Below are 24197 nucleotides of genomic sequence, written 5' to 3'. Positions count from 1 at the left end.
TTTCTGTATTTAATTTATACCTTGAGTTTTCCTTTAAATGTAGCAAAAAATTATGCAACTATTTACTTCAGTTAATAATGTGGAAGAAAAGATGACAATAGGGTTCAAGTTCTCACTCTGGAATTTAAATGGTACATTTAAGTATATACAAAAGTAGGGGCGGATAACCTAATGTTTCCTTTAGTTTGAAAACTGGCTTTGGAAGCTGCAGAGAGTTGGATGTGTCCCTTTCATAAGTGCTAGGAGCTTGATTTTGTAAGGAGACGTCCCTGTCCTCCCGAGGTTCCTAAGTGAGGGCAATGAAAACTCCCATGAGAAACAAAAAACAATAGGCTGAGAATCGGGGACTTTTGCCTGGCTGCTGTGTGAGGGTTGAAGTTGCACTGTGTGTACCCTTCTCTCAGATTTTCTGTGCAGTAGTCCACTGTGTGACAGTGGCTTTGATCACTGGAGGAAGACGTCCTATGGCGTCAATGCAGTTTATAATCTACTCCTGAAGATTCTCACTCTTCAGAAGCTCACAGCCAGGCAAGGACTGGGAAATTATTATTATTCCTCATTTACACCAAGACACAGTTGAAGCTCTGGCTGCAGTCAATAAATCACTTTGATGATGATTCATTAGTAGTGTTGAGATATCCCGGCCACTCCAGCGCCAGCATCTCACTGGCTGTCTTCTCAACGTAATTGCAGCGTTTCACTTTTAGGGAATCACATCAGCCTTTTCGACTCATCTGTTTTCTGGACACATTTAATTGCAAATTAACAACTTGTCTCTCTCGACTATCTCTCCCTAAATCCGGTTTTCTTCTCTGTATGCGCATGTTCATGTGTGTTGCAAAGAATGTGCTTAGAAAGAAAAAAAGCACATTTGTCAAAGCAAAAAGACTTCCAGATAGTTTTTAACCACCTAACACTAATAGCAAATCTTTATTTCTAACCATTTAAAGCATTATTTATGTGCAGTATACAAGTGGCAAGTCTGCCAGGGGAGAGAAACAAGTTGAAAGTTTAAATTCGACATACAATTCAGAAAAATACAAATCAAAAACAATGGCATTTCAACTAACTTACTTCCCACCAATGGTGATTGATTTTCTATAAATAAGGATAAAGAAGTTTTATTTCCTATTGCCTTTCCTGGTACATGCTAATTACCGTATGAATTAAATTAAAAAAAGCTCATCCCCTGGAGGTAGGTGCCTACTAACAGGAAGAAAAATCCCATCTGTGCTTGTAGGACAAAGTGACTGAGGACAGAGATGGCTCTGGCAGCCCTGTTCCGCTGAGTCTCCGCTGTTGCACTGATGATGTAAATATGAGCTCATTTCTTACCTACCTTTCTACTGTTCAGTTTCATTTCTTTAAAATGAGTGACTTTGAACTAACTGATCTCAAAATGTTTTTCATCTCCAGCATTAGTCTTTCTTTATTCTCAACAGTAGAGTTGTACTATTTTGTTCTCTCTTCCTGAGAGCCTATTAAAAGCATTCGAGGTCCAACACTTGTCCCATTTTCCCCATAATATATGACCCCACACCCAGGTGTTCCCAGAATATGTTGACCCTTTGGCACCTATCCCTGCTAAAATCTTACTCATCTTCAAGGGCTGTTTCAAGTCACATCCTTCCTGAAGCTTTCCTCACTCAATGCAATTTCTCTCCCCTCTGAGTCCTAAATACGCTGTGCAGCTCTTCCGTATAAATAGTGTCTGTCGTTCTTTGATGCATATTCCCTTCACTAGAATGCATTTGCCTCAGGCATTTCATGCTTGTCATCTGTTTCCTCCTAGTCATCTAGAATAGTGCCTAGTATATTTTATGTAATTAACAACTTTTTTTAAATTAGCAAGTGCATTTTACCTGCTGTGTAATGGGACATAGACAATTGCCCTGTGGTAAAAGATGTTGAAGCAAGAGTTCTTCATCATAAACCTATAAAGCAATTAGAATAATGAAGGGTAAGTTCCATGTTAAAGGTGAAAGTACTTATAAACCCTGCCAGAAGTTAATATGGTTTAAGGTTACGAGATCAAAATGGGACTATTACAAAAGAGGGTTTTTGAGTATGACAATGTTTATGCACACGTGTGTGTGTGTGTGTGTGTGTGTGTGTGTGTGTGTGTGTGTGTGTGTGTGTGTGGTATCTGTCCAGAGTGGGTCATACTTAGGTATCAATGGAAGAATTTGTGGAAACCATCCCCTTACTGGGGATTTGGAGTTTTAAATGAATCCTCTGCTCCCCCAGATGCCTTTTTCTGGCTCATTTCCTTACTGCTCTGAAGCATGAGTCAAGGTCTAAAGCATTTCATTTAGATTCATTCCTGTTTTAGATGCTGAAAAGAGTACAGAACTCTCATTTGAGGGCAGGTATCATTATAAAAACAAAGGCAAATGAAATTGGCTCTCTCATTATCATGTCTTTATTCAGGAAACTTACAATATTAGCTTTGCGAAAGGAAAGAAAGAAAACAGAAAAATCCTGGTTCAGCTTACTCTACTGTGCCCTACAGGGTATTTGTAACAGTATTGCATAAATGTAAAAAAAAAAACAAATGGGTTTGTGTTTGTTCCAGTAACTTTGTATGTTTATTTCTTAACTAGGTTGTATACACCTTTAGTTTATGGGCCCTTTAGATTTCGCTCTTCATCCTACTTAGTAAAATCCTTCATACTAGATGTTTAATTGGCATTGGTTCATAATAGGATTCTCTGTCAAATTTCCTGCTTTCTCATTCTTATTAACTAGAAAAAGTAACTAAGAAAGGAGATGCTTAACCTTGGGAAATAGTTACATTTAGAAACAGTAGGAAAGGATTGTATAGATTAGCCAGGGAAGAAGTTACATTTAAAGAGGGATTAATGCGTTGGATCATATGCAAAAGAGATTACAAATCTTGGATTTTCTCTAAAGAAATATTTTGATTGGTCTTGAAAATGCAGAAAAGTAGTAATGTAGTAGGAACAGGAGCCAGATTTCTATTCTTCAAGGTGGTCGGAAAAGAGTTAAACGTTAAGAGTGCAATGGTGGGAAATTTATTAAGCTTTTTAAAGTTTATCAGTGATAGCAAGAGATACGTGTGGAGGTTTCATCATCAGCGAGGACTTTATGGCAAAATAAAAGAAGTCTACTTAATGTTGAAAGAGAAAAAGGGGGCAAGAAATTCCAAAGATCCAGGGAGAGGTAGAAAGAATAGGGGTGAGATGGAGAAGTGTGGAAGTGGCCTTCCTGAAGAGACTGGGGAGTGAAATTCAGGGAAGAACTGGGACTGTGTTTATCTCCATCTTGGAAGTTAGATGCGAAGAATGAAAAGAGAGATGCCCAATTAGATATTAAGGTGCAGACACTTCTAGATGAGAGTGCTAATGACTTGGTGTGAGTCTTTACCAAGAAGTAGACCACAGCACCTCTGGGTAAGACCCTGGGTTAAGTTAGGGTTTAGAAAGTTTAAAATGCTTATCAAGAAGAGTGGATTAAGCAAAGTTGCTTTTGTAAAAACTTTGAACCACAACAAGGACTAATTGTTGAACATAGAAGATTCTTCAATTCCCCCTTTGTCCATAGCAGAATTCTAGTGGGGAAGTGTGAACAGAAGTGGATTGGGGCCCTGATTATGGGCAAGCCTGGCCTGGGGCAGCAGCTCCCACCACCACGCTGTGCCTCAGTCAGCCCTAAATTAGGCCGCAAGCAATCTGCCACCAGGAGTAACTACTAAAGACTCTGAGTTTTAAAAAACTCATTGAATCAGGTGAAAGTTCACTCTTGAAATAGCACCTCTCCCTGACAGTTCCGTGTGCTTCCTTGGATGGAAGAGAAACCTGTGGGGTTGGGGTCGGGGTTATGGAAATTATGTGCTTTCCCCTTCTTCTGTTGGTAACTCATGGATTCAGTCACCGTTACTGGTTTACTGTTAACTGTAATGGCAGTTGCAAATTATTCAGCGTTTTGTGATTCAAATTTCATAGTTAGCCATGAGTAAATTTTTGATAAAGGAGGTATGAATAGAGGAAGAAAATGAGCGCAGTGCAACAGCAACTTCACTGCGCTTGTGCCTAACAGTCTGGAACTTCGGCGGGGGCGGAGAAGAGGTCATTTTGCCACGTCAGTTAATATTTTCAAATGATTTAAAAACAAATATAAGACAAGTTTATTAACTAGAAGTCCATAGATAAATTTTTCCTGTACCACTTTCTTACTAAGAAAATAGACCTCTTTGCTTGATCTGGTCCCAGCTCCCTTTCTTCTTTGATCTGTCAACCTTCCCTCAATGATCTTCTATCTTTACAAACATCAAAATGCCATTGCTTCTCAAATGTGTATCTCCACCCCTACCTTCTTCGTTTGCAGCTGGATTTGCAGAATATAAGCTGCGCCAGACTGGAGAAACTTAATCTGCTTTGTTTTTAACTTAATCTCGAGGGCAGAGTTGTTGTTGAGTGAATCTTTGTGGACTGAACGTGTAAGAACTTTGTCTGACCTAATGTCACCATAACCACCTGATTCCCCCCCGCCCCCCATCTTTTTCTGTTTTCCTCTTGTCGGTAACCACCATCTACACAACCGTGCAAACTGAAGACCTTGGACTCATTCTTCCTTTCTCCCCATCTTCTTCACCCTTATGCTTATCTTCTTCCTGACGTCTGTCCCTCACAAGGTCAGACCCCCTCCTGAGGGCCGTCCCTCACAAGGTCAGACCCCCCCCTCCTGACGGCCGTCCCTCACAAGGTCAGACCCCCCCCTCCTGACAGCCGTCCCTCACAAGGTCAGACCCCCTCCTGATGGCTGTCCCTCACAAGGTCAGACCCCCCCTCCTGACAGCTGTCCCTCACACTGAGAATGCCACACTCTTGCCAATGACTTGTGTTCTCCTCTGTGACCTGCTTCCACCCTCTTCCCCATCCACGGACCCTCTCCCCTACTTTAACTCTAGTTCCTGACTGTTTAGTTCCTCCATGGGCCTTTCCCTGTGCCTAGAATACCATTTTTCACATTTGCCAGTGGGTCTCTAACTTGGTATTATTTGAGTCTCAGCTTAGATGCTACTTCTTCAGGGAGGCTGTTGCCAATAATCAGGTCTATAATTGCACAGTGCCTTCCCTCCCTACAAAGCATCTTTAGCACAGCACCCTTGTCTTCTTTTCTTCATTATAATTCTCACTGTTTAAAATCATCTTAAGAAAGCATTGTGTCTCTATCTTGCCCTCACTAAAAGTTAAAGAGAACAGAGGCACTGCGTGTCTCGTTTGGTGTTACACGTACATCGTGAACACTCAGCGCATTCCTGAACTGAGTAAGACTGAGAAAATTCTTTCTGAATGAAGGGATACCCCAAAGAGGTTTCAGGCAAGAGTGACAGTATAAATCTAGGGAGCTTGCCCTCAAACAGTGGTTCTTAACCTTCCTAATGCCGCAGCCCTTTAATACAGTTCCTGTGGGTTGCGACCCACAGGATGAGAACCGCTGTCCTAAGGTATAAGTTAGAAAATACCTAATGGGATTGGGTCAGATGGCAAACATTAAAATCAAATTATCAGGGAAGAAGGGTTAGCCTAAGGCTTGGCTTTGTAAACCTCCTGTTCTAATTGGGTCAGCAAGAGTGTAGTTTCCCCAGGAAAAATTAGGAATAATGTATACTTTCCCCAAGCAGGTGGTTGACATGGAGATGGTTACAGTGGCATGGCTGGAAGACTAAGTCAGACTAAAATCATGGAGGACTTAGAAGAGGCAGCACCTGGGATCGAATCAGATACAGTACCTGAGATGAGTAAAAAGATTTTTGTCAAGGGAGATCTTCCTTCTGTTTAACAGTATGACTAAGATGTACTTTGAAAGATCCCTCAAAACAAAAGTGCATCACTGTGATCCAATTCTGCTGTGTCTAAATGTGTTTTTCCGTCAGTTTAGGAATTTGTAATATCTGTGGAGCTTACCAGCATATGACATGAAGCTTTGAACTTCAATCCCTAATAAAACCAAATCTATTCTTAGATTCACTATTTGCAGAGTCATCCACAGTTCATGACCAGAGCTCTAGAACAGGCCTTTATCTTACATCCTGAAATCTAAAACTACAGTTTTCCAAATCCCACCTTGTTTTATAATCTTCTTCAAAGCAACGGTTGCTTCTTGAAGATTTCTTTTATGTCCCCAACCAGATGTGATCTTTCATTTCTCTATATCTTCAAAGTATTTCTTGAGTGTCTCTTTAAGACATTTGTGGCCTTGAATTGTAACGCTTTGTGTAGTAATTACATTAGCCCTCTTTCCTTTACTAGATCAAAAATTCTTTAAAAGCAGAAATTGAGTCTTAATTATTTTTGTTCCTGTGAAAACACAATGGCATGCTTGAGATTGTGGATTGGTGTGAAGTTTGGAAAGAAGAGGGAGGTGGTTTAAATATCAGTTCTGCTCCTTACTTAGGTATTTGATTTCTCCAAGCCTGCATTTTCTTGTCTCTAAAGTTGAAGTAATGATAGAGAAAATAACAACTACGTCATAGGAGTGTTGAAGAACCAAGTGAGATAGGGTTTGTATAATGCTTGATACAGAGTAATGTAAGTAGTGGGTATTGTTATGCTGATGACTTTTATGGATACACAGATGTCAACCCCTACAGAATCAAAGAGTGGCCCGGCTTAAGTTGCTGAGATTATGATATTTATGGCATTCTGTAATATTGGCTGTCAGATAGCCAATAAATAAATGTACCAAAAATTCAGCTGTGAATCCAGTCCTATATCCTTAATTAAGAAAAGGTTAAAAGTGGAAAATCACTTGAGTCTTATAAATAGGAAATTGGATTTCCTAATGGGTAATTTAAAATACTTTGGGAGCATAAATACACCTGGAGCACTCAAGCTATAAGTTGGTGACTCAGAGAACAAGGGTACAGAATCCTGAAATAAGCAACAACAAATGGCCACTCAGGCACTTAAAAAGCAAATTGCAGAAAATAAATTAATTCATTTAAATATGCATGAATCTCCTGAGTGGCGAATATGCTGAAATGGTGCTGAATGATTTCTTTTGTTGTGTGTGTTCAGAAGTATTAATAATGCCTCACGTTGTGCTTTATACCTTTGAGTAGAACAAATCCCCGAATCTTTTGCCTTTGTAATTTTTTTTTTTAAGTTACTTAGATTATTAGGAAATGCTAGTCAAAGTACTCATTGGCCTCAATGATTTGGAAAAGTGGATAGCAAGTTTATCAGAGAACAGATGGATCCCTGAGGAATGAAAAGTGCTTCTGATTACACTGTTGGAAGAGGGCTTTGGAGAAGGTGACATGATTTTGCAGAAACGTCTTAAAACTTAGAAACTCACTAACCTTTTAAACTTACGAACCTTTAGCATGCCTAAAATGCATGCTTGGTATGAATTATCCAACCTCTTTGATACTGTGTGGCCCAGAAATTTTAAGTTCTAAGAATCAGTATACTCTATTGTAGACTACAGGGTGTTTTTAAAGTTATCTATCAAAATTATTACTCAATTATCTCAGCTTTCATCAGATCTTTTAATTTTCATTGTGGGAATCACAGGCACTAAAATCCTGGTATTTTGTCTTTGCATACTTCAAAACAAATTTTACGGTTACCTAATTGAATAAATAAAGAAAAAAGGACCCGGGGGAAGAGGCAGAGATACGAAAAGCAGAAGCAAACTATCAGCAAAAGGACTGTAAGGTTCAAAGCTTTGTTCTATTCGATTTTTTTAATGGAAAGGGATTTACGGCAATTCCTCTTTGCCCCACAAACACTGATTGCTAGGGTGGCCTCCTTCTATGGCAGCATTTCATTTTTGGTGCCAAGGCAGTGAAGGGGAGCTTGGCAGCAGAGCAGAGGCTAGAACTGAAGAAACCTGAATTCTGGAATAGATGGAAAGGAAAAGGATTTGGCAGCCTGAGAACAAAAATAATCAGAAGACTTGCCAAGAACCATAAAATAAGGAGAGGAAGGATATGAACTACAACTACTACTTGATTTTCTGAACATGGACAAATACTAAATCTCTTCTAAGTCTATCATCATGCCCATGTATTGTTGTGAGTTTATTATAATAATTTCTATTTTGCCTTCGGGCTATGAATAGGATTAAATCAGATTTTTTTTTTCAGTTTGGAATACTACGTACTTGTTCATACAGGGTTAAGATAATGTATAACTTATATTAGAATAGTTAAATATTTCCTCTGATGCCAAAGGCTCATTATCTTCCGTTTTTGTTTTTGTTTTGTCTTTTGGTATTCAATGATATGTCACAATTACAAGTAATCTTTAAAGAGAAATCTTTTGGAGCAACTTTCTAAAGAAATTTGGGCATACTCTAGAAATATGGTGAGGCATTTGCAAGAATATGACATGGTAGGTGAGAGGTATTTACACAGCTGGAGTATTCAGTAGGGGTGGTGAAAAGATAAGAAATGGTGCTTGACATATGCGTGTTAGATCATGAAGGATCTTGTATACTATAAGGAAAAGTCGGGATTTACTGTGTAGGCCATGGGGAGAGGTTCTAAACAGAAGAGGGAAGCAGTCACCTTTGTGTTTAACAAAGATGACTGGAATCATGTACAAGTGTTACTAGAAACACTAGGATATCAAATTTTTTAAAAAATCAGACCACATAGGAAACCAGAACCCTATTTTGATTACCTGAATAAACACTCAAAAAAAGTCTTTCTTTTTTTTCTTTTTTGTAGAGACAGAGTCTCACTGTACCGCTCTCACTCTCGGTAGAGTGCCGTGGCGTCACACGGCTCACAGCAGCCTCTAACTCTTGGGCTTACGCGATTCTCTTGCCTCAGCCTCCCAAGCAGCTGGGACTACAGGCGCCCACCACAACGCCCGGCTAAGTCTTTCTTATCCATTGTGTAAAGAGATCTATTAAGCACATTTTGGAAAAATGATAGCTACATTGAATATGTTACCCTTTCCAGCATGTACCATTCACCTTTAAAATTCTAAATTCACCTTCCAGAAACAAACAAAATTGAAAGTGTGTCTTCTCCTTGTGAGATGTGACAAACCTTTATTTCTGTTATTCTTTCATATTGTTCTGGCCAAAACTGATGACCCTCTGTCTTTTGTTTAAAATGAAGTAATGTAACCTAAAGTACAAATGTACTGCAAATGATGTTCTAGACATTAGAAAATCATTACAATCATATACTCACCAACTACTCCTTCCTTGCCACTGATGCTGACAGGTAGAATTCAAACAGGACCAACTTACCTATTAGAAATGAACAGATTTCAGGATGTACTTACGTAGATCCTAACCTCTCATCGACGCTTCTTTAATAGCACCTATCCTATAAGAAACTCAAAAGCAGAATCTTTAAGAACTTTCTTTTTTTTTTTTTTGTAGAGACAGAGTCTCACTTTATGGCCCTCAGTAGAGTGCCATGGCATCACACAGCTCACAGCAACCTCCAACTCCTGGGCTTAAGCGATTCTCTTGCCTCAGCCTCCCGAGTAGCTGGGACTACAGGTGCCCACCACAACGCCCGGCTATTTTTTGGTTGCAGTTTGGCCGGGGCAGGGTTTGAACCCGCCACCCTTGGTATATGGGGCCGGCACCTTACGGACTGAGCCACAGGCACCGCCCTTTAAGAACTTTCAGTATGAAATATTGTTCCATCCACGGTTATATTCCTAGTGATTAACTTGCTTCTTTAATAGCTCTGTGAAATGTTTTTCTAATCAGTGCATATGAGCTGTCATCAAAACTAGAATTCCTAATTCTGAGCCAAAACAGTTGGAGACCAACCAAATCAGGACCTTTAATAAGGCTTATAAGGAAAAACTATCAATCATGTATTCCCTCTCCATAGCTCTGCATGTATTATTGGAAAATTTTATCAAAATTTTTATACTAAACAGGCTTTTAAGAAATTTGAATGGTATACATATTAGCATGTAGTATTATCTAATCAAAATTTGATTTGTGAGGGCAAATCAGCTAATATATTCATAATTTTAATCCTGTTAACAACTCTGAAATTGCCTGATAATTACTTTAGAATTAGAGGCTCTAATTTGTACATTGGTAATGTGTTTCCAATCACCAGCCAGTGTAATAACAATAATAAATTATACTTTCATCTTCATTGAAAATCATGATGGACAGCTGTAAGAGGATATTTCTACCAGAACTGAATATCAAACTTTTTCCCTGAGTATTAAAACCTTGTGAAATTTCTGAAGGTTCAAGGCCATGATAAGCTTTGTGCCAGTCATGGCCTATTCTGTTCTTAGTGGTTTTAATTAAGTTAAATCTGTGACTAAGAAAGTCTTAACAGCATCATCATCATTGTCAGTAAAGTTTCCTAAGTACAGTACCAAACAAAAGTGCATCATAAACCACATGAAAGCCAAAATCTTGGCCATGTGGCTTTATGTATTTATAGCAGAATCCGCCAAATTAACATAGTCAGAGATGCCTCATAAAGAGAATTCCATCACCCCAGGATATTTCTAAAGTCTATGCAATAGAGTTAAATTTTGATAGCACAAAGGATTCGAAATGTTTTCGTGAGTTGCAGAACCTTTCACTCAACAAATTTTACCTGGAACCTTAAAGCATAAAGGTAGATAAACTACCATTTTGTTTGAAATATAATGCAAAAGCTATCATATATGGTGACTTGTCATAGACAGTTTAAAAAACCCCTGACATAATTCATACCTCTGTCTTATTTTTTTCCAGCAAGAAATAATAGCTGATAAATACTAAGTGAACACTGATTACTTTGTTATGTGTCAGTAACTGTTTTGAGCCTTGTCTGTGAGTTATCTCCTGTAATTTAAGTGTCAAGAACTATTTTACAGGTGGGGAAACTGAAGTGTAGAAATATCAGCTTCGTTCCGCAGGGTCACAGAGCTTGTTAACCACAGAGTGGGGATTATTTTCTGGCTGCCTGACTCCAAGGGCCATGCATTTGATACTCAGCGTACTCCTTGCTGTCTAGAGTGAAGGTAAACTTCACCAGGATCGCACAGAATTCACAGTGCTGCTATGGAAAGATTTTGCTTTTTCTGGCACACTTGAAGAGAATTTTGTGAAGAATTCGTTGCCTGATGACGTTCTCGTAAATTAGCCCACAAGCCAGGTGTTTTGTCTTCTTACCTTCTTTCCTACCTCCTGAAGTAAACATATTAGATCTCGAGTCCTGGGCTCACCCAGGACTCACCTGGGAGTCTATAAAAGGTGCTGGTGCTTTGATGCCACATATGCAGGGTCAGTTTCATTGATCTTAGGCATGGCCTACATTTTTTTTTTTTTTTGAAACAGTCTCACTTTATCACCCTCCGTAGAGTGCTGTGGTGTCATAGTTGACAGCAACCCCAAACTCCTGGGCTCAAGTGATTCTCTTGCCTCAGCCTCCCAAGTTGCTGGGACTACAAGGTGTCCGCCTGGCTACTTTTTTTTTTTTTTTTTTTTTTAGAGACTGCTTTTTTTTTTTTTTAAAGCCCCGCATGTCGAACTAAGCTTCCTTTCTGCTATGTTCAAATACACCCCAAACAGGGTATACTGGTGTGGGCATCGCTGGCAGAATGGAATGGGCCACTACAATGAAATCCTTCTGTTCTCCTGCAATGGGACCACTTAGGGATACTGATCCTTTAATATCTCCTTATTATTCCACAGAAACAGGAATTCCCTCAGATTTATCAAATGGATTCTTGAAAAACAGTCTAGGTGATCCTGTTCATTGTATGTATGTTTTATAACACCTGGCCTTAAGCCTTGTGATAGGAAAAGCAATAAAATCTCAAAAGTTGAGAAAGGCACTATTTTGAACCCTAGGACACAGGACTGAAAAGGACAGATCCTGTTGAAAGGCAACACCTGCTTATTGCTGCTTTCCAGCTGGGGTGCCATAGCAAAATGATTAACGTCCAGGAAGGGACTTACACTTCTAGCAAATATAAACAAATAAACATAATAAGATTTACATGCCCATCACTAAATTAGTGTTTGCCATGGAGTGGGCAAGTAAATTAGCCCTGTTCTGTGATTGCATGTGTATGCAATTATGTTTCTATCTAGAGTAATTAAACGTATTCAAGTCATTTTCTTGGAAACAACTTAAAATAGATTATATGCCATCAAACAATTTTCATTTCCATAAACTAATAGGAGTTTAGTGCTGTAACATCCTTCTCCCCCACAGATCCATAAGTGCCTCCTCCCTCAGACCAATTTTGGTGTCTTGTAGTTATTTTAAATCATGATTATTTACTTCTAATAAATTTGCTGTGCTGTCATATTAAGGATTTTTTTTCAAATTACAAATTAGAATTTATATTGTGGCTTATTCCTTAATTTTTTTTCCCTTCCCACATCTATATTCCAATTGTAATTATTTTGTATATAACTTTATATCCTGTAGATAAGTTTTCTATTTTCTGAGAATTATATTACAACATGAATTAACAGAATCCCTGGAAACATTAAGAAAAATACTTGCCTACAAAATACATGAATTGAGGAAAACAATAACTTAAGTCCATGAATCTAAGTTTATTTCTTGCAGTAGCCTACTGGATTCCTTTTAGCTGGAAGGCAGAAAGCAGAATTTTCTCTCTCTCAGATAGCTCCCCCCTTTAGAATGCACAGAACAATTGATGTTGAATCAGAGCATCACAGAGCAGTTGTATTTTGATTTTTTTCCAATTAAAATAAGTCATGGGTGATATTAGAGTTATTGAAATTACTATATCAAATGATTGCTAACATTACACTAAGCCTTCAGTCTTCCTTCAGGCGAGCCTCCCAGACACAGCATCACTTTGGCAATTTGTTTGTTGATTTTCTGACCGAGGCTCTTGCCAGCCGGGGTTGTGAGAGCCCTGCGTCCTTGCCAGATTCTTTTCTATACTTCAATTTCTAGATAATTGAAAAATAAAATCCCTGTGGTCAGCTTGAAGCATTGTGGAGCAGGGTTGATATATTACATCCTTTCTTTCTCTCTCTGTCCAAATTGCTTCTCTGCTTTGTCCTCCTCCTGGCTCTGTATTATGCCACCTTCTCGGTTTCTGTCACTAAGGTTCAGCTGGCCATATGGACGGAAGGATGAGTGGCTGCTTGAAGCAACAACAAGTGCTCAGGAAGGATAGAAAGAGAATATCTCATCTTTCCCCTGTCAGCTTCTCAAAGTAACAGGCTCAGACAGAGGGCAAGAGGGATTAACCATCTTCACGGCCTGGTGACCTGGAGTTCATCTGCTACAAGAGCTCAGCCAGTACAGCCAGGCCAGTACAGATTCAGTTCAGAGCAGAAATAGCCAAAAGGGCAAAGACCCTGCTGGGGAATGGTGTCTTTCTAGCAGTCAAATAAAGAACTTGAGAAACTTCATCTTGACACTCGAGTGGCCCCAGTGATTAACTGCTGGACTTGCCATTCTAACTGTATGTTTCAGGATTCGCCTGTACAGGAAGTCCAGTCTGATGAACGTGTTGTGGAACGTCTGATCAACTGTCACTTGTTTTCTGGGCTAGACCTTTTGCCAAAAAAAAAACAAACATGTAACTCAAGTGTATGGGGAAAGATAGTAGTCTGATTCTACTATGGCCTACTCTGAGTTACTTTGTTCCTCCTTCCATTACATTAGCCATTAGTGACCCCTGCAAAAAGGTTAATCAGTCAATCAATGTGAAATAAAATAAAAGTCTGGGTGTTGGAACTAGAAGCCTTGACCTTTCTCTTTCTGAAATACTTTAGCTGACTTACAGCAGTTCCTTGTTCCGGCTCACGATGACGAGTTTTCCCTCCTTGACATTATGGTCTCACTGCTGTACAATACCTCTTTTATTATCCCTTCATCCTTTACCTTTAGCAGACATTAAATCTGCCTCCCTGCAGAGTAACACTTAACCCCTTGCCTTAGGAAGTAAAATCCAAATGCATTAAAGAGTATTCCTTTGGTAAAATCAAACCCAGAGCCCACAGAAATGATTTATTATGTATACAAGTTTATCAAAGAAACATTTTTCCACACCAGAAACAGACATTGTACTATACCTGTACTATAATAGATACCACAGGATATACAGAAGTATTTCAGCAGTTCAACCTTTGTGGTTTCTAATGCACTATAAGGAAAGTTTTACTTAAATTACAAATTAGAACTATGTCCTGCTTGTCTAAGAAGGTTGCCATTGCAAAGTGATTTTTTAGAATGAATGTGGTTTTCATTGAGTTCAATGTGATACTTGTCTGAGCTGGACAGTGATGGCAAGATTTATGCGCCAGGGATCATTGTTGGGCTTGTAGCACCACCTACAGAATGCAATGAATAATGTTCCTTCCATTTTTCTCGTGCACCTCAAATAACGTATACTATATGAAACGATTTTAAAAGGAAGCAAAATAATAACAAGATAACTTTCTATACCACTGATTTTAGTTTTATTTAGGAAATGTCACTTCTTAATTTTTATGCTAAAATACTAAAGAGAATATTAACGTGCTTTTATATATTATAAAAATAGTGAACTTCTTAGCCTTGGGGTTATTGAAGTTATTAAGGTTATCTTATTGTCCTGTTTTCTTAGACCTTTTGGGAGAAATAAGTAAGCAAAGATCATACCTTTGAGATGACCAGATTTGGAAATAAAACATGTAAGAATTAAAACATTTTTGTGTGTAATAATAATTACACACACACACACACATATGCTTCCATAACACATAAGTATCTCTTAGGCCAGCAAATGTGTTTTAATGCATTTTATATTTGATTTTGTCTTGAGGAGAGTGCCAGTGGGCTGAGTCATCATTTATGTGTAGCATGTTTCAGCAAATGAATGAATGGATTATGTATTTACTCTAAAACAAAGCAGGTACTTTGAATAGGGGATAAAAGTAGAATTTGGAATCATATAAATCTTAGGTGTAAATTCTGGCTTCACCACTGGAGTTCTTCCTCTCGCTCCAGAGTAAACTCATTTACTCTCACACACATATGGAACGCCCATGTACCAGACACCACTGGGCTATTATGTCAATGATACATCAAACTCAAGAATTTAAGGGCTTCCATAACACATTCTTGAGGGGTGATAACATACTGAGTATAACACAAGATTAACAAACAAGAAAGTATAGCTTGGTAAGTACAATGGAGGACGTTAACAAATTAAAAATGTATGGAGTGACTGAGGAAAGTCACATTAATAAGATTTCCACAGAAGTTCCCTTTGAGGAGGTGAGATCCACAGAATGAGAAAGTCGAGAAGGAACCCAGCTTGAGAAGAGTTGAGAGAAAGAAAACAGGCAGAGGGGAAACCACTGCAAAGTCCAAAGAGAAAGCCCTGGGCGTTCTGCAGACCAGAAAGGAGGCCTGGGACGAGAGGTGATGACTGAAGTGGGTGTGGATATGAGAGCAAGGGGGAGGCAGGAGGGAGACCGGGCAGGCCATGGTGGGAAGTGTGTATTTTATCAAGGAACATTAGGGAATCATCTGAAGGTTTTCACAGGAAGTGATACCTGAGTAATCTAAACATCCTGTTACTCTCCTACTTAAATATCTGATGGGTGCCCGTTACCTGCACTCAGGATGACGTCCAAGCTCCTTAACCAGAACATCATGTCCTTTAGGACAGGATCTGTTTTTTAGCATAATACTCACTTCTCACTGTTTTGTATCTTGTGCTTTTTGTTTCAGCATCAGCAAACCACCTTCAGGTCTTAGAAAGGGAGATCCTTTCTCCCTTGCACTCCTGACCCTACAGCTCCTATCCAGAATCATAGCGCTGTATGTTTATTTAATGTCCTTATCTGTTAATGAGTTTGCCTTAGGACATGTGGAGAATGCCTAGGTGTAAACACTGCGTATAGATTTGGGGTAAAGGCAGCTGTGTGGGTTACCGAGACGCCTGACAAGTGCTGAGTGGGGTAGTGGCACAGTCTTTAGCAGATGGCAGGTGCTAACCAGGTCGTCTTTCACGTTGTTCCTTGTTCCTTTCCCCCTTCCCCTTGTCTACCCAGTAAGCTCTTGTCCCTTCCTGTCACGTGCACATACTTCATGTGGCTACTCTGCCACTGGGCTTTGCACAAAGATCTCAAATCCTGGCTCTGCCTCCCGAGGGCTTGAAGTCTCAGAAAGCCGCTAGCACAGAGTCATGAAGGAGTAAGCAGCTACACAAATGGGGAGAAGTGATCAATGAGGCTGGGATCGGAAGAGCTAAAGCCCAAGACTGAAAAGAAAGTCTCACCTCATTTATTCCTTAGAAAAGAAGCCCAGGGGGGAAAAAAAAAATCACATTATTAAGCCTTAAAATTTTACATTATTAAGCCTTCATTACTTTTCCAAAATATCCTCCGGCATACTGACTAATGTCTTATGAAATTCTTGTGAATAAATAACTGTATTATTAAAATCTCAAAATACGTGAACATAGAGTATTTTTTCAAGTTTTCTCGGCACACTTCATTTTGTATGTTACTGCTGAAAAATGATATCTATGTAGATAGATTTACAGAATTGATGTACCATGGATCCTATGGGTCCTTTAGATAATCAAGCATAAATTCTGACAAATGTATTAACCCATTTTTATTACTGTAAAATATCTTTAAATGGCTTCTAGTTTCATAACATATCTATGTGATCAAGCATTTTAAAGTTTGGAAATACAGCGTTTATAAAAAATAATTTTAAAATGTATAATAATAAAACCCATTCAAGTTGCATCTTACACATAGACATTGGAGCTCTATCTTCATTGGTGTTAATTTTATCTTTTTATTATTGAGTTGCCCAACAGCCTAAACACATCCAGTTGCTAAACATTGAAGGCGTGAGAGATCGTCTTTCTCTCCCAAATAAGTAATTTCTAAAAGTCCAAGTTCTAAGAAGCATCAGTTTAAATGTTATTTATCTTTATAAAGCCCAGAGTGTATGCATAGTATTTGATATGAAGAGGACCATTGTCCCTTGGAAGAGACAAAATGTTTACGTATGTGAAGATTATATACAATAAGATACTATTTGGAATTCGAGAAAATATGCAAAAAGGAGTGTATACATAGGGGAAATCATGCCATGCCCCGGGAAGACCTCACCATGCAGGTATGAGTTAAGCTGGGCTGCAAAAATTAAGTAAGTTAAATGAGTAAAAAAAGGAAAGAAAGAGGGAAGCTAAGAGAGCAGGAAGACGAACATTCCTGGCAGGAGGGAGCACAGAGATCTACACGTGGAAGCTGGATGGAGCATGCTGGCAGCTGCACAGCCCACCCCGCCTATTTACAATGTCCTGGAACTCCATTATCACCTTGTTCAGGCTCAGGACAGGCCTGTCACACAGCTGGTAAGGGCAGGCCTCATGCTGCTTTGTATGGAACAGTATTGAGGAGCGCAGAGGTTTCAGGACAGATCTGAGCATGGAACCAGAAAGGGGAGGAGTTAGTGAAACTGCTGGTCGGAAAACACAGACACACGACTAAAAATCAAGGCTAGCAAGATGACTGGGGAGACACGTGTGCAAGAGCAGAGAGGACAGTGCCTGGGAGTCTGAGACTGTGAAGAACACGCGTATAATCACATCCCCAGGTATTAGCAGCCCGTAGGATCTGTGCCTTTGCTGCCTGAAGAACTGCGGTATATGGTGTCCACGTATGGTCCCTGCAGTGCAGCCCTCCACCCTCCCTCGCTCCTCACTGTGACTGAATAGAGCGGACACATCTTATTTTAAATGAAGCATGAACAGGGACAGGTGTATGTATTTCATAGTGATAGACAATTTGTGGGTGGTTGTGTTATATTCACCCTCAGACTTTCTGTTTCCGTGTTAAGCTGGGTGGTAGTTAGTGCAGGTTGTGATGAGATAAGTGATGCAAATGATAATTGTCCCTGATGAATGGCTGGGAATGGCTGTGTGTGTGCACATTTTTTTCTGCCTTCAGCCTAACCAGAAATGTATCCTCTAACCAGCCGATGATGGTCAGTCTGAAACGTAGGCTCTTACTTGTTTTCTAAGGGTGCTTGGGTGAGCTTGAGGGAGAGGTATGGTATGTTTGGGGAAGACTGGGACCATCTTTTCTCATCTTTTTCTTGCCCCGGGTTTATTGGTGTTTTTGGTTTTCTTGTTTTACTTGCTGTGTCAGGTCAAAGCTAGTTTAAACAAGAGGGCAAGCAGAGGAGTCTAGGATGTCCGCAAAGGGATTTAGAGAATCTAGTCAGGTACTGCTGATTTCTCAAGTAGAAGGAGCCAAATTCAAACGCTGGGCAGCCTGGGGGCAGATACAGCATTTACCCCTCTGGGTTTAAGGATTACTGGCCTGCATTTAAAAAAATTATTCAGTAGAACTGCATTTCCTAAAGTTTTGCGCCTGATTAAATTATCTAATGCTCTTCTGGTCACATAGTTCCTTGGCATTTCTCTAAAGTTATGTGTCTGTATTTGGAGGGGCAGATATATTTCGGTCATATTTATTAACTGTATTTGACTCCCTGAAGAAAAGACATAAACACTCTATGTATTGGGGTGGGGAAAGAAGGAATAAATAGGAAATAAATACAGCGCCTGCCATGCAGACTGTACAGCAGAAGTTTCATAAACAGTGTCTGAGACTTCCTGTTTCATCTCTGAATCAAAATACCTTAATCTCATCTATTTATGGCCGATCTTTTTTGCACTTTTGTCCTACTTGGAGATTACAGTGGAACTAAATTTGTCAAGAAGAGAAACACAAACACGATGAGAAATTAAGTGGAATTTAGAATGCCAGCACACTGATTCCAGGAGCTTACAGTGGACCTACTGCGTGTTCACTGCTCTGCGCTAGTTTCTAGGTGGCCACCCTGGACCAGAAAGGGAAGGAAATAGCGGAAGGGCCGCCTGGCACCTGAGCAGAGATGGGCCTGAGTCAGAGGACTTGAGTTCTGGACACATGGCCGTCACAGTTGAATTATGTGACCTTGAAGAACCCTATCTTCCCTGATCTGTGAGTTGTCTTCTCCCCCAGCCTTGGCCTACTTTGTTCCACAAAGAGTTCATTTAAAATAAAATGCCAAAACAGAGGAAGAAGTCAAAACCTTCATGAAAAATCCAACTGCAAATATGTAGGACAAAATGAAAATAATTTTAACAGAACAGGATTATGCTAAATTCAAAAAAAGATGAATATGGAAAGCACTTTACACTTTAAATATGGACTGGGTAGTATTTCAGATAGTTACAGATTCAGTGACAAAAACTTGCAGCTGAATAAGATTCTTACTGTTCACAAGGTGTTCATGAACACCATCTTGCACATGTAAATGCCCATGGAATTACTTCTTCAAAATAAGCCTTTGCTGAGAGTGTAACCGTATAGGTCAGTTCAGCTGGAAGAACGAAGGCTCGGGGTAGCAGTGGCTTAAATGCAGGAGGAGCTTCTTTCTCCTGTGGAAGTCCATCAGAGTCTGTGTAGGGTGATCTGGGGGCTCCATCTCACACAGTGGCCTGGGACCCACTCCTTCCACCTTGACATTTACTGTTCCTAGGTGGGACCTTCACACTCATGGTCAGAGGTAGCAGCTAAGGGGGTTCATGCCCTTAGCACTCCAGGTAGCACCGTAGATATAAACAAGCAAGAATTGCTTTGTGGCCTTTTGGTTAATATCAAGTGTAGTATCTGTTCTCATCAGTTTAATACCTGACACATCCTTTATCTGAGGACAATTTAGTAAACAGATTTTTGGAGCAGGGAGATGGAATAGGAGCTTGCTCCTTCCGTTCCATCCATCCACCTGGTATCGCAGTACCTCCAGGAAGGAGGCTGCTCCCCACCCACCCACTTCAGCAGGGGGGACTTAGAAAAAAAGAAAATTCCTTTAAGTTGCTGCACACCTTCTGCATATATCTTTTTAGCTAGAACTTTCTCACATGGAATTACCTATCTTCAAAGGAGGTTGAAAAATGTTATCTCTACTCTCAGGAGCTAAGTATCTGGCTAAAAGTCGGTGGTCCTATTAATTTGGGAAAAATGTTTATAGGAGGTGCTACAAGCAGTTTTTGCCATGCAGAACGGATGGTATGTTTTTTTCTTTCTCTCTCTCTCCACTCCTTTATTTCCTCTAGCCTCAGGATCTAAGGGCTTGGGTCAAAAACAAAAAATGTGGAATGTTGTTGAGTATTTGTTGAATTGAACGTACAGTTTTCTTAAGTGTATTTTCCTGCCAGTCACAACTTTCAGGATGCCACTTGAGCCGTTCACTCTAAATCCCTCCCCTCCTTTAACGCTGATGTAATTCACAACGTGATGTGCCTCCCACTGCCACCCTAGATAACTGTTTCTGGCCAGACCTGATGCAGCCCAAATTTATCAACTCTGGACTTTGTACTCTGTTCCGTATGAGATCTAGCACCACAGAGGAAGTTAAAGCATTGTGAATTAAAAGTAAAAATGCACACAGTTATTATGATTGTAGCACAGCAGTAGAAAAGTGGTGATTCTCCAAAACAGGACATCCAAGGAAAGCCCCACTGACTTGAATTAGATTCATGATTCAGTATGTTTTATACAAACAAAGAAAAGGAGAAAGAAATTGAGCCATTTGACATAAAGAGCCTACTATTCTAAACTGATATTTTTAAATCGCCAGTTCATTTATCAAAGACATGAATCTTTATCAGATGCCTGTTCACACTTTTTATTTAGCTTATTTGCTCACCCCACCTTCTAATTTAAATGTGAAGAAAACACTAGAGGCAGGTTCCTCTTATCCCTTGAATCAAAATGTCCGTTTTTACAGAGTGTGAACACTTTAACAAATGAGACCGTAGCTCCATCAGACTTAACCGGAGATTTCAACCTACCCAGGAGGGTTTCTGGCTGCCCCGCTGTCCTCATGGCTCCATCATTTATGCAGAATGACCTGACAATTATTTTGCAAAGTTTGTAAATTTAACTTGGGAAGAATGGTAAAGCATACAGACAAGCCCAAAGTATATAAATGAATCGGAAACCAAATGCTATTTTTTTGACACTTACTAAGAAAAGATGTTCATGTACTTGGATGTGAATTTGTTTGGTTTCTGTCAAATATATATGTATATCATGCTAGAACTCCATATTGCTCAATTTCTTTCCAATCTTTGTTTCAAAGCTGTTAGAGCAAAATTCACAACCCTAATAAGGTTCTGGAAATAAAGGACATTTTCTAACTTCTACCTGTCACTGATAAAAACATTTTAAAAGTGGAGTGCATAATAGATTTATGTATTTCAAATTTTTTTCAGCCACTACCTACTACCTTTCTATTTTCCCCACTGCCATCCTTTTCGTCTCTTTAACTTTTACTTTACTTGTAGCTTATTATTGTAATTACTTGGTACAAGAGTATGCAAAGCTTGATTAACACATTTTTTTTTCAGAGAACAATGCCATTGGTTTGATCTATTGTGAAAAAATCACCCTGTAGTCTTGAAAACTAGTCAAGACAATGACCTGTGCTGAAGAGCACCTTGTCCCATGACCTTTCAAGGTTAGTTCTCTTTAGTACTAAAGAAAGAGTGAGGAGGGGAGAAATCTCTTTTCCTAAGTCACGGTCTCTTTTTCTGAGATTTTTTGAACTACCAGGGACCATGTGTTTCATTAACATTTGTTTAGTATAGGTTTCCCTGTTCTAGCATTTGGTTTTTATCTAGCTATGATTGTTTATTTCCATTTGTATCCAGAAATATACAAAATATATACAAAGTACAAACTAGTACACACACCAGTTTTCTAAAAATATAATCCTTTTTTTCACAAAACAAACCTGCCCACATTTCTCTACTCCGTCCCCATCTCCTCCCAGAGTCTCAGGTGAGTCACTATGGGTTTGGATAGGTAAGCCAAAAGGCTCTGGTAGCAGCTTCCTAACTTTCTATTAAATCTCTCTTCTGGAGCCTCACTTAGGAATAAAAATACAGTGACTGCAACCTCATTCTTTCAGACTGTGTTTTGTTTTTGTTTTTTTTTAATTCAGAAATATGTCTGTGAAAGAATATTTCGGAAGACTTACTTATAAAGTAAATGACTTTGGAAGGATGCAGAAATAACAAAAGGCTTAAGTGAAAGAAATAAGAAAAGAGAAAGTCTTACTTTTGATGTAGTTCTTTTTTAGGCCTCTGCATTGTGTGTTCCTTTGCATTTTAAACACCTTATTGCTGTTTTCAGCCATCACATTGATCTAGAAGAAGCACGTGGGGCAGTTAAAATCTCATTCCAAATTGGAACTGCCTGTGACTTGATTGGTAGTAATGGCCAGGTGGCTGAAGAGGATGGGACTGTGCTTTATTTCTTATTGACCAGAGTGTGTCTAATTAGTCTGTGCCAAGTACAGAAAAAGCAGGTGCACGTTGTTGAAGGATTTAGCAAGTGAGGTTTTGAGCTTCTAGGGAGACCACGAAAATTCCTGCCCCAAATTTATCCTCACTTGATTATTTTCTAAACACTAGAGATTTGCACTTTCTGACATTTCAGTTCAATCAGTTAACAAATATATTTTAAATCCAGTCCTTATGCACAGCTCTGAGAATTGTAAAGCATTCAAAAATTAATAAACATGAAACTATCTGGGAAGTTTCAGTCTTTCTAGATGATGGATGCTTTTGTGTGTAAAAGTTTATAGATGTGATTTCTTTGAACGAAACCTAAAATAGGAACAAAAGCCAAAAATATAGGAAAACAAAACTAATTTCAAAGAATTTTAATTATGTAAAAAATCTATAGGCTGACTACCATAGATTATTAAATTAAAGCAAAGTGATACAGAAAGGGTAAACAAACACACTAGAAATACTCACAAGAAAAGCTGTTGTCGAGATTTTTATTACACAAAACTAGATTTAAGATAAACTGTCAACAGAGATATAAATAAGGAACCCATAATATTAAAGGACATACTGAGGGTACAAGTATGTGTACCCAAGTACTGCTGCACCAGAATCCATAAGGCATAAATTACAGGAAAGTAAAAAAGAAACTGACAAGAGCAATACAGACTTCAATTAACCTCCATCATCCCATGACAGATTAAAAAAGTAAGTGAACAGAAAGATGCGAGAGATCTGAATTATAAGCAGTAAGGATTACATAATACAGATAAATGTATGTAGACATAATTTTGTATGTTTATGTGTATACGTATATATGAAATACAGAAAAACATTACATATACTATAAATTCACATGATTAAAATGTTTATGATTACCAAAAATTACCATTCCTAAAACCTTCTTAGAAATTTACAAAATTGACTAAATGATAAGAAAATTTCACTTTTCAATTCAATTAGAAATAACATTTTCCAGTCTAATTCCATGCAATAAAATAAATTATAACAATTCACAAATTCATAATATATCCTAGGAAGTCAAAATCGATCCTTAAATAACTTTTAAACCAAAAAGCATATTTATGCACTATAAGAATTTTAAAAAAATCCCTGCATACCACAGGATACAGTAAAGGTCGCTTAGGAAAATACAGAGTTTTTAATACTCACATTCTAAGGAAGAAAGAAAAAAATCAATCCATTTTAAATGCAAGAAGCTAAAAATGGAATAATACAGTAAAGATAAGGAAGTCAAATGAAAGATGATCAAAAGAGAAATTTTAAAAATTACAAAATTGTTAAGCAGTCATAAAAAGATGCCACTAGACAGTGAACCATCAAGGAATAAAAAAAAATCACAAGAAAGCAAAATTAGAAATGAAAAACGGCAAACACAGAGATTTGATGAATGTTATAAGTATCTAACATGTATGCAAAGCTATAAGCATTTTAGCAGGAATATTACACCATGGAGTAAACTCACACTTACAGATTTGATTTAGAGTTACTTAGAACAAAATCAGGAAAAAAGATCTATAATACTGCTGAGTTTCCAAAATACTACAAAAAGAATAAAATACTAGAAAATAAAAATATTTTCCTACCTTTCCTTCTCAAAATAGTTGTATCATACTTAAGAAGAATGAGAAAAAAAATTATTTGAAAAATGAATTGAAAAACCAGATATAAAATTTTAAATGCTACAATTGAACTATATAAAAGAATCACTTATATGCATGAAGAGTGGAAGTGGGAAAATATATTTAATTAATGAGATTATGGGTGATTTTTCTTACTTTCCAACCTTTCCAGAACACTGCTTACATGATAATTAAAAGTGGAGAACAAAATGAAGTGTCTTGTCCAAAAGAGACCAAATTT

General features: G+C 38.6%; 1 protein-coding gene and 1 non-coding gene across 7 annotated transcripts in view; both read left to right on the top strand.

Moving 5' to 3' along the window:
• TPK1 (thiamin pyrophosphokinase 1) overlaps positions 1–24197 on the top strand; it is a 363462-nt gene that overhangs the window by 276545 nt on the left and 62720 nt on the right. The window lies entirely within an intron of this gene.
• Positions 19588–19778, top strand: LOC128560678 (U2 spliceosomal RNA). Its single transcript, XR_008373140.1, has one exon. It is a non-coding gene; the product is annotated as a U2 spliceosomal RNA (small nuclear RNA).

This window comes from Nycticebus coucang, chromosome 11 (genome assembly GCF_027406575.1).
Source record: "Nycticebus coucang isolate mNycCou1 chromosome 11, mNycCou1.pri, whole genome shotgun sequence".
Classification (NCBI taxonomy): domain Eukaryota; kingdom Metazoa; phylum Chordata; class Mammalia; order Primates; family Lorisidae; genus Nycticebus; species Nycticebus coucang.
The sequence above is the reverse complement of the archived record's forward strand: the minus strand, read 5'-3'. Positions and strand labels throughout refer to the sequence as shown.